The sequence below is a fragment of the Salmo trutta genome, chromosome 19 (assembly GCF_901001165.1).
Source record: "Salmo trutta chromosome 19, fSalTru1.1, whole genome shotgun sequence".
Taxonomy (NCBI): Eukaryota; Metazoa; Chordata; class Actinopteri; order Salmoniformes; family Salmonidae; genus Salmo; species Salmo trutta.
Genome location: NC_042975.1, coordinates 32,276,213 through 32,288,380, shown reverse-complemented (window position 1 = coordinate 32,288,380; position 12,168 = coordinate 32,276,213).

Genomic DNA, 12,168 nt, shown 5'->3' with positions numbered 1-12,168 from the left:
TGGCAGGGAAGTCAGGCGCAGGAGAAACCAACTTGGTGTAACTGGAGTAGTTTAATTATTATAAAACAAACTCCAAGAAACCAACGTACATAAAAAATAAACATGGGTAAACATACCCGTCGCACACCTATACAAAATCACGAACACATAACCACAAACAATCTCCGATAAGGACATGAGGAGAAACAGAGGGTTAAATACACAGCATGTAATTAATGGGATTGGAACCAGGTGTGTAGGAAGACAAGACAAAACCAATGGAAAATGAAAAACTGATCAATGATGGCTAGAAGACCGGTGACGTCGACCGCCGAGCACCACCCGAACAAGGAGGGGCATCGAATTCGGCAGAAGTCGTGACACAGAGAAGTCAGGCGCAGGAGAGCGGAAACTGATTTACAACGGTTGTGTTTAATAACCATAAACCACCGTCAACAGAACAATACAATAAATGTGTCAAACAAAACCCGGTTAATACCAGCATGCCGTGCACAAGCACTACAACAAACATTTACGGACAAGGACATGGGGGGGAACAGAGGGTTAAATACACAACATGTAATTGATGGAATTGGAACCAGGTGTGATGGAAGACAAGACAAAACCAATGGAAAATGAAAAGTGGATCGATGCGATGGCTCGAAGGTCGGTGACGTTGACCGCCGAACTCCGCCTGAACAAGGAGAGGGACCAATTTCGGCGGAAGTCGTGACAAGTTCTTTTACTACAGTATTTATAGTATAGTTAACTGTAAATACTACAGTATACTACAGTAAATACTACAGTATTCACTGTGAGGTTTTTGCAGACTTAGTGAATACTACAGTAAAGTCCGCAAAAACACTACAGTGAATACTATAGTATTTATACCATAGTACAGTATGGTATTTCATGTGGGTAGGCCTACAGTGTGTGAAATCTAAAATGCTGTTCTCAGATATTGCATGTAAATGTAACGTTATCATGCCCATGATTCATGAAGGTCCAAAGAGCTGATCACACTATGACAACAGAGATATGGTGAAGGCCACAGTCTAGACACACAGAAATCAAATAGGATCAGAATAAAATACTTGCATTTGGCTAATATCTACTGTACTGTAATTGACCCTTGAGTTTCTATTAAAAAAGTAGCATTTTTATTTTGGCATCAACTCATTACAATCTGAGTGGCCATCCAGTTTATTTGAAAGTGTTATAAGCTTTCATGACACCCTCCCCTCATATTTATTTATATACTGGATTCTTGACATAGCTCACTCTAATATATCTACTGCTGTGCATTTCATTCTTAGTATATCTTGTGTAAATTATTCCAGTGCACATACGTATTGATTGCATTTTCATTACTCTTACAGTGGTGTTTGGTTAGTTAATTGGATAAGTCCCGACACTCTTGATTCCTTGTTTTTTTTAATTACTTGTTTTACATTTTACTGCATTTTTAGGAGCTAGTAAGATAAGCATTTCACTGCACACGCTAAAACATCTGCTATACTGTGTACGCAACCAATAAACTTTGATTTGATAGTTAGTACTTATGTCAGATGCTATAAAGTAAGATCTGTTATGATGCACTTGTAGGGTTACAGTGCATCATGTTCCATTATATAATTACTAACAATTACTAACCAATTTACCTTAAGTGTCACAATCTTACCTACAGTGTATTGCCGTATTATCATATAGGCCTACCCCTCCCTTATGTTCTTATTTGTTCGTTTCTGTTGCCCTGTGAGTGAAATTGTGACGCCACCATGATCGCTGTAAACTTCTAACCATGTGGCCCAATAGAGCTGGTACGATGAACCGGAAATTATCGATACCGACCATTTATTGATAATAACTATAAGTAGCCTTTACTACAAGAATGTGAAGTTTGAAATTAAACGGGACAATGGAAGCCACAACATTCAAAGTAGTAGTAGTCATTTTAAGGGTAATATAAAAAAGTAACTGGTGCACATTCATGTTTTAAACTTATCATTACATTTATTGTTTTTGTCATAATCCAGTACATTTATTGTTATATGGATTTTTTTCCATATCACCCAGCTCTATGTCTGAATTTTTACATCGGGTAGTTTGGATACTGATTGACTAAAACAACATTAGGCCTTGTGTATGTGAGACTGTATACAATGACTATATCGGCCTTTTCACCTCTATATCGTTGGGCCTTTTCACCTCGATAAAATGGCTACATCAACAATAGTTTGACATGCCAATGTACAAAATAAGCATTTAGATTAACTTTCGAGAAACCAAAACGAAAATAACATAATGAAACAAACAAAGTTGGCACTTACCTGCTTCACTGACTGGTGTGCAGAAAAAGGGATACATTGTGAGTTTGGGAATACAACAAAAATGGAGCTGAACGGCATTCTACGGGACTTGTGTGGTTCAGTGAGAAACATGAATAGCGAAGAATATGGGATTAGCAGCTACGCTGGACAGTTTGGCATGGAGTATACAGAAGGACACCGAATTCACAACAAGCAACAATGTGTCTGTCAGCATAATTAAAAAGTTGAGGGAAGAGGGGCGCGATATAGCTTCCCACCAGTGAACGGCTACATATGGTATGTAACTGTTAGCTAGCTAAATCATTCTAATGTACCCTGACAATATAACCAATAGCTATGTAGGCCTAACTATTAGCTAACGTTATTTTGTCTTATGTTTCAGGTACACAAAAGAGCCGACGGGAGTGAACACCCTCGCAGAAATGCTGCCTAAGATCTTCAAAATAACTGTCCCATCGCAGATTTACACAAAACACTGCCTTCGAACCACCATGATCCAAAAACTGTAGGATGACAGAGGCATGAGAAATACCGTCTGTCAGAAGACACAGAGTCGAAACCCCTCTTCAAGTTACTGGAGGCCAACTCAAGAAGCGGTGGAGCACTATTCTCTCTGACCTCACAGCAGCAGCTCCCTCAGTTAAAAGAATGGCATCCATTACCAGCAGCGTGGAGCCAACAAACGACAACATGGGCAAACCAACAACATGAGACAATTTTTTCATTCGTGCACAATAAATGGACACATTCAGATCAACATTAACAAATAATTGGCATGTGTTAGTCACTCTAGACGTACATTGTTTTTAAATAAAATTGTATTGGTCACCTACACGTGTTTAGCAGATGTTATTGTGCGTGTAGCGAAATTTCTAGATCCGAAAGTGCAGTAATATCTAACAAGTAATATCTAGCAATTTCACAACATACAGTTGAAGTCAGAAGTTTACATAAACCTTAGCCAAATACATTTAAACTCAGTTTTTCACAATTCCTGACATTTAATCCTAGTAAAAATTCCCTGTCTTACGTCAGTTATGATCACCACTCTATTTTAAGAATGTGAAATGTCAGCATAATAGTAGAGAGAATTATTTATTTTAGCTTTTATTTCTTTCATCACATTCCCAGTGGGTCACAAGTTTACATACACTCAATTCGTATTTGGTAGTAATGCCTTTAAATTGTTTAACTTGGGTCAAACATTTCTGGTAGCCTTCCACAAGCTTCCCACAATAAGTTGGGTGAATTTGGGCCCATTCCTCCTGACAGAGCTGGTGTAACTCAGTCAGGTTTGTAGTCCTCCTTGGTCGCACATGCTTTTTCAGTTCTGCCCACAAATTTTCTATAGGATTGAGGTCATGGCTTTGTGATGGCCACTCCAATATCTTAACTTTGTTGTCCTTAAGCCATTTTGCCACAACTTTGGAAGTATGCTTGGGGCCATTGTTCATTTGGAAGACCCATTTGCGACCAAGCTTTAACTTCCTGACAAATGTCTTGAAATGTTGCTTAAATATATCCACATCATTTTCCTCCCTCATGAAGCCATCTATTTTGTGAAGTGCACCAATACCTCCTGCAGCAAAGCAGCCCACAACATGATGCTGAATGGTGTTCTTCGGCTTGCAAGCCTCCTCGTTTTTCCTCCAAACATAACAATGGTCATTATGGCCAAGCAGTTCGATTTTTGTTTCATCAGACCAGAGGACATTTCTCCAAAAAGTACGATCTTTGTCCGCATGTGCAGTTGCAAACTGTAGTCTGGCTTTTTTATGGCGGTTTTGGAGCAGAAGCTTCTTCCTTGCAAAGCAGCATTTCAGGTTATGTCGATATAGGACTCGTTTCACTGTGGATATAGATACTTTTGTGCCAGTTTCCTCCAGCATCTTCACAAGGTCTTTTGCTGTTGTTCTGGGATTGATATGCACTTCTCGCACCAAGTACGTTCATCTCTAGGAGACAGAACGCATCTCCTTCCTGAACGGTATGACGGCTGCGTGGTCCCATGGTGTTTATACTTGCGTACTATTGTTTGTACAGATGAACGTGGTATCTTCAGGCATTTGAACATTTCTCCCAAGGATGAACCAGACTTGTGGAGGTCTACAATTTTTTCTCTGAGGTCTTGGTTGATTTTTTTTAAATTTTCCCATGATGTCAAGCAAAGAGGCACTGGGTTTGAAGGTAGGCCTTGAAATACATCCACAGGTACACCTCCAATTGACTCAAATGATGTCAACTAGCCAATCAGAAGCTCCTAAAGCCATGACAATTTTCTGGAATTTTCCAAGCTGTTTAAAGGTGCAGTCAACTTGCTGTATGTAAACTTCTGACCCACTGGAATTGTGATACAGGGAATTATAAGTGAAATAATCTGTCTGTAAACAATTGTTGGAAAAATGACTTGTGTCATGCACAAAGTAGATGTCGTAACTGACTTGCCAAAACTATAGTTTGTTAACAAGAAATTTGTGGAGTGGTTGAAAAACAACTTTTAATGACTCCAACCTAAGTGTATGTAAACTTACAACTTAAACTGTATACCCAATACACACAAATCTATGTAAAAGAATGATGAATTAAGAGTATATAAATATATGGACGAGCAATGTCAGAGCGGCATAGACTAAGATACAGTAGAATAGAATACAGTATATACATATGAGATGAGTAATGCAAGATATGCTCATCAACTTTATTATCCAGAGACTGAACATTAGCGAGGAATATACTCGGAAGCGGTGGGTGGTGTGCGCGTCTCCTAAGTCGGACTAGATGACCACTCCGAGTACCTCTCCTTCACAGGCGTTGTTTTGGGTCAGCCCAAGTTCCATTGCCCTGGGGGGTGCCAACAAAGGATCTGCTTTGGGAAAGTCATATTCCTGGTCGTAATGCTGGTAGTGCTGGTGAGTTACTGCCGCTCTGATATATAATAGTTCTTCCCGGGTGTATGTAATAACACAAAACATCTTCTGGGCCAATAATGTAACAAATAATACATAAAAAGTAAAATACTGCAAAGTTTCCTAAGAGCTAGAAGCAAGGCAGCCCTCCCTGTCGGCACCATTTTTAAAAGTGGCGCTAGTGCTCGTTTGTTTTATACATTTACTGTAATCTTGCTAGCTAACCTGTGGCTTTTGCATACATACAGTGGGGGGAAAAAGTATTTGATCCCCTGCTGATTTTGTACATTTGCCCACAAGCAAAGAAATGATCAGTCTATAATTTTAATAGTAAGTATATTTGAACAGTGAGAGACAGAATAACAACAACAAAAAATCCAGAAAAACGCATGTCAAAAATGTTATAAATTGATTTGCATTTTAATGAGGGAAATAAGTATTTGACCCCTCTGCAAAACATGACTTAGTACTTGGTGGCAAAACCCTTGTTGGCAATCACAGAGGTCAGATGTTTCTTGTAGTTGGCCACCAGGTTTGCACACATCTCAGGAGGGATTTTGTCCCACTCCTCTTTGCAGATCTTCTCCAAGTCATTATGGTTTCGAGGCTGACGTTTGGCAACTCGAACCTTCAGCTCCCTCCACAGATTTTCTATGGGATTAAGGTTTGGAGACTGGCTAGGCCACTCCAGGACCTTAATGTGCTTCTTCTTGAGCCACTCCTTTGTTGCCTTGGCCGTGTGTTTTGGTCATTGTCATGCTAGAATACCCATCCACGACCCATTTTCAATGCCCTGGCTGAGGGAAGAGGTTCTCAGCCAAGATTTGCGGTACATAGCCCTGTCCATCGTCCTTTTGATGCGGTGAAGTTATCCTGTCCCCTTAGCAGAAAAACACCCCCAAAGCATAATGTTTTCACCTCCATGTTTGACGGTGGAGATGGTGTTCTTGGGGTCATAGGCAGCTTTCCTCCTCCTCCAAACACCGCAAGTTGAGTTGATGTCAAAGAGCTCCATTTTGGTCTCATCTGACCACAACACTTTCACCAGTTGTCCTCTGAGTCATTCAGATGTTCATTGGCAAACTTCAGACGAGCATGTATATGTATTCTTGAGCAGGGGGACCTTGCGGGCGCTGCAGGATTTCAGTCCTTCACGGTGTAGTGTGTTACCAATTGTTTTCTTGGTGACTATGGTCCCAGCTGCCTTGAGATCATTGACAAGATCCTCCCGTGTAGTTCTGGGCTGATTCCTCACCGTTCTCATGATCATTGCAACTCCACGAGGTGAGATCTTGCATGGAGCCCCAGGCCGAGGGATATTCACAGTTCTTTTGTGTTTCTTCCATTTGCGAATAATCGCACCAAATGTTGTCACCTTCTCACCAAGCTGCTTGGCGATGGTCTTGTAGCCCATTCCACTCTTTTGTAGGTCTACAATTTTGTCCCTGACATCCTTGGAGAGCTCTTTGGTCTTGGCCATGGTGGAGAGTTTGGAATCTGATTGATTGCTTGTGTGGACAGGTGTCTTTTTTACAGGTAACAAGCTGCGGTTAGGAGCACTCCCTTTAACAGTGTGCTCCTAATCTCAGCTCGTTACCTATATAAAAGACACCTGGGAGCCAGAAATCTTTCTGATTGAGAGTGGGTCAATACTTATTTCCCTCATTAAAATGCAAATCAATTTATAACATTTTTGACATGCATTTGTCTGGATATTTTTGTTGTCTCTCACTGTTCAAATAAACCTACCATTAAAATTATAGACTGATCCTTTCTTTGTCAGTGGGCAAATGTACAAAATCAGCAGGGGATCAAATACTTTTTCCCCCACTGTAGCAAACAGTCTAGCAACGAGACTTTTGTCCGGACTACTTTTTCTGGCAGAATGTATTATTTGTTTATTTATTTATTAAAGCAATGTTTTCAATTTAGATGTGTAGTTCCTTGCCTTAATTTGTTGGCAAACAGTTTATAAAATAAGTAAGGCACCTCGGGGGTTAGTGGTATTTGGCCAATATACCACAACTAAGGGCTGTATCCAGGCACTTCGCATTGCGTCGTGCATAAGAAAAACCCTTAGCCGTGCTATATTGGCCATATACCACACCCCCTCGGGGCTTATTGCTTAAATAATCCCTTGTCTCAATTTGTCAGAAATAACCCAAAAACGGTGTTTAAAGAATTGGGATAGGGAATCTATTCATCGAGTTCTGTTCTCTGTTGAGAAGTTAGATGAATAGGTGATGAAAAGATATGACCCCTTTTCTCCCCAATTGGTAGTTTCAATCTTGTCCCATCGCTGCAATTCCCATCCGGACTTGGGAGAGGCGACGGTCAGAGCCATCCATCCTCTGAAAAACGACCCTGCCAAGCCACACTGCTTCTTGACACACTGCTTGCTTAACCCAGAAGCCAGCCTCACCAATGTGTCAGAGGAAACACCGTACAACTGGCGACCATGTCAGCGTACATTTACCCGGCCCGCCACAGGAGTCACTATATCGCGATGGAACAAGGAAAACCCTGGCCGGCCAAACCCTCCCCTAACCCGGACGACGCTGGGCCAATTGTGCACCGCCCCATGGGTCTCCCGGGATCAAACCCGGATCTGTAGTGATGCCTCAAGCACTGCGATGCAGTGCCTTAGACCGCTGCACCACTCGGGAGGTCTGACCTGAAAGATATGGGGTGTATAGTAATACTTGCGGGTCTTCATTCCCTCTGTACTTTTCCCATTTAGCCCAAAAAATAAGTGGACAGTATAATTATTCCGACCCTATACCCACCCAGACCAGAAAACTCAGAAACAAGGCAGTTACCGTTTTTAGCATATCATAACACCTATTTTGACAAGCTTGCATTTCATCTCACTCTGGTAAGATTTAAATGGTCTACTGCAGGGGTGGGCAGACTACAGCCCGCAAATCACTCCAGCCCGCAGAAGGTTTGTTTGAGTGAAAAATAAGAATAATCATTTTTATGGGGGGGGGGGGCAGGGACTTATTTCCCAAAAACTGTCAATACTTAACATTATATTAAGATATGGAACATTCATTGTGTGACAAGAAATAACTAGCAGGTCTATTACGCTCCAGCAGATAAAATTTGTCCGTCCACAATTCAACTGTGGGAATATGGCGTCTTTCAACACCAGACAACAGAAAGAGCTGGCTGCTACTATACGAAAGATTGTTTGTGAGGAGATTACCTCTGCCCTCAACTTACAATTACAACCGGTAAATGAATCATTGGTGGATACCTATTCAACCAAATTGGAAAGTCTGGAGAAGACAGCCAATGCGACAGAGTTGTGACTCCATGACCTGTAAATAGTATGAGCTAAGTTGGAAGAGATTATGAAACTCCTAAAAGAGAAAACCGAATCACTCGAAAATCATTCCTGTAAAATCAATGTGTGGGTCACAGGACTTGAAACTGGCGTGGAAGTGGGCATCCCAACTTCTTTCATGAGCAATCTTTTCTATGAACTGTTTGGGCAGGAGAAGCTGGGTCCCATGCCGCTGATTAACATTGTGCACCGCACAGGTCCTCTCTGGAACGTCTCTCGCTGTATGATTATACGCATCCACAGCAAGTCAAGCGGCGAATTCTTGCAGCGGAATCTGCAGCGGAATCTGACTTATGCAGGGAAGGGATCAGCATCTACCCAGACCTGATTGCCAAACTGCTAAAACATAGGAAGACCTAAATAAGGTGAGATCCCAGCTATGCAAGCTAAACCTGAGATACGGCTTAACCCACCCGGCAAAACTCATCTTGACCTTCCAGAACACACATTTTCCACTGCCAAGGAAGTTCAAGATTTCTTAGAGAAGCACATCAAATGGGGACAAGCAGCACACATGGGGACAAGCCTAAAATGGAACCTCATGACTGGCTCACTATTCAGGTATGCTATCCATGCACAATCATGTAGCCTAGCCTTTATTTGACATCATGGTTAAGTCAAAAGGAATCAGCCAAGACCTCAGAAAAAAATTGTAGACCTCCACTTGTCTGGTTCATCCTTGGGAGAAATTTTCAAATGCCTGAAGGTACCACATTCATCTGTACAAACAATAGTACGCAAGTATAATCGCCATGGGACCACGTTGCCATCATACCGCTCAGGAAGGAGACACGTTCTGTCTCCTAGAGATGAATGTACTTTGGTGCGAAAAGTGCAAATCAATCCCAGAACAACAGCAAATTACCTTGTGAAGATGCTGGAGGAAACAGGTGCAAAAGTATCTATATCCACAGTAAAATGAGTCCTATATCCTCATGAGCAAGGACAATTATGTGGCTATATTGATGCAACATCTCAAGACATTTGTCAGGAAGTTAAAGCTTGGTCGCAAATGTGTCTTCCAAATGAACAATGACCCCAAGCATACTTCCAAAGTTGTGGCAAAATGGTTTAAAGACAAAGTCAAGGTACTGGAGTGGCCATCACAAAGCCCTGACCTCAATCCTATAGAAAATGTGTGGGCAGAACTGAAAAAGCGTGTGCGAGCAAGGAGGCCAACAAACCTGATTCAGTTACACCAGCTCTGTCAGGAGGAATGTGCCAAAATTCACCCAACTTATTGTGGGAAGCTTGTGGAAAGCTACCCGAAACGTTTGACCCAAGTTAAACAATTTAAATGTAATGCTACCAAGTACGAATTGAGTGTATGTAAACTTCTGACCCACTGGGAATGTGATGAAAGAAATAAAAGCTGAAATAAATCATTCTCTCTACTATTATTCTGACATTTCACATTCTTAAAATAAAGTGATGATCCTAACTGACGTAAGACTGGGAATTTTTACTAGGATTAAATGTCAGGAATTGTGAAAAACTGAGTTTAAATGTATTTGGCTAAGGTTTATGTAAACTTCCGACTTCAACTGTATATGGATCCTACAGCTATTCTATTTCTGACTGTTTAGGCATTAAGGCTTGCATATCTGTCATATCTTCTTTTGGTTTTCATTCTCGTTCTTTTTTCTTCATTACCCACCCTTATTCGTCAAGTCTGCTAACTTAATTTTAAAGGTCTCAATTAGTTACTTTTTTTTAATAATACCAAAAATATGCTGCTTAAGAGATTTCAAATATAAGTCTGCCACTCACCGTTATGCTACAACCCTGTAATTAAAGTGCAGGGCAGGAGGAACCGGGGAAGGAGGGATGGGGGCTGGAGAAGGGGGCAGTGAATGGGGGACAGGGAAGGAGGAACGATGTATAGAGAGGGTCTTCCATGTAGGGCGCGACCAATGGGTGGGATTCCTTGTGGGCCCTGCTTTTTGTTTTACATCCATGGGCTTATCAACACTAAAAATAAAAAATAAATACATTTTTGAAAATAATGGCAACACTAGCTATTCTCTCATGTAATTTGAAAGGTCTTAATATTCCTATCAAGCGTTCCAGCTATCTTGATATTCTAGCAAGACACCAAACAAAGCCAAAGGTATAACCATAATGATGCATAAGAAACTCAAAATCACCATCCTTGGTAAAGGCAAAGATCAAGAAGGCAGAATCACTTTCATTAAAGGTATCCACAATGGAAAGAAAATTGCCTTTATTAATGTGTTTGCTCCAAATTCATATGATCCTATGTTTTTTTAAATTCTTTGAACAGCATATTGTTAGAATTAACTGAATTCCAACTGGTTATTGGGACAGACATGAATGCCATTCTGGACATGCAGGACAAATCTAATAAGACCAACTACAATCTGCAGGCAACCAAGGCTCTCCAACATTTACTCTCTGATTATAACCTTGTTTCCTCGTGAGCTCATAACCCTAAAGCAAAATAGTATACTTTCTATTTAAACAGGCACAAAACATTCTCCCAAATCAATTTTGTACTATTATCTACTCCTTTAAATCAAGAAAATAGAAATTTGACGTGAGCCTATCTGATCATCATACTTATTACTGCCAGATACAAAATGTCAGAATTTGCTAAAAGAGACACAAGATGGCACTTTAATGTGTCCTTACTCCAAAATCCTACTTTGTCAACAATTTGAAACTTTGTTCAATTAATTCGTAATGATGAACAAAAATTCAGTAGATGATCCTTGTATTTTATGGGACGCCATTAAAGGTTTTATTAAAAAGAATGCAACTGCATTTGCATCTGGGCTGAATAAATCACAATTAAAGACGGTATAAGAATTGGAAAAGTTGTTAACGATGTTAGAACGTTCTCAACAAACACTTTCTCAGACCAGGTAGCGACTACTCTGTTCAAAGTCAAGACAGAACTAAATCTATTGATAAGACAGAGAGCAGTATTTGCCATCCATTGAGTTAGACTCAACCATTACTTCCATGGTAATCAACCCAGTCATCTACTGGCTAACAAGCTTTGCAGTAATGATCAATTAACGGATATTGCAACTATTGAATCTGAATCAGGTGAATTACTATCAGAACCCAAATTAATCAACTAAAAGATTATCCCATTTCTATAAAGAATTGTACACCTCTGATTGTGAATCCACACCAAGCCAGATCCCGTCCTTTTTAAAAGATATAAGAACTCCTCTCAACTGAGGAAGCCGGCTTGCTGGGAACCCAAATTTCTCTCCGAGAACTCAAAAGGGCATTGAATAACATGAATAAAGGCAAATCACCTGGTTGTCACGGTATTCCTCCTGAGGTCTATTTAAAAAGTTTTGGAACCAAGTAGGTCCACTGTTACTTGAAATTATTAACACAGCCGTTCGGTGCCGTTCAGAACCCAAAGGTTCATTTGGAAGAGATGCAAATACAGCACCAATTGAGCTTTTATAAAAAAAAAATAAGGTAAGGACACAGTGCTCTCACTATCGCCCTCTATCTTTGATAAACAAAAATATTAAACCATTGTCATCCCATCTCGAAATGTTCTTATGCAAATTGGTACATCTGGACGAAAGCAAGTTAGTTAAAAAAACTAATACCCTCA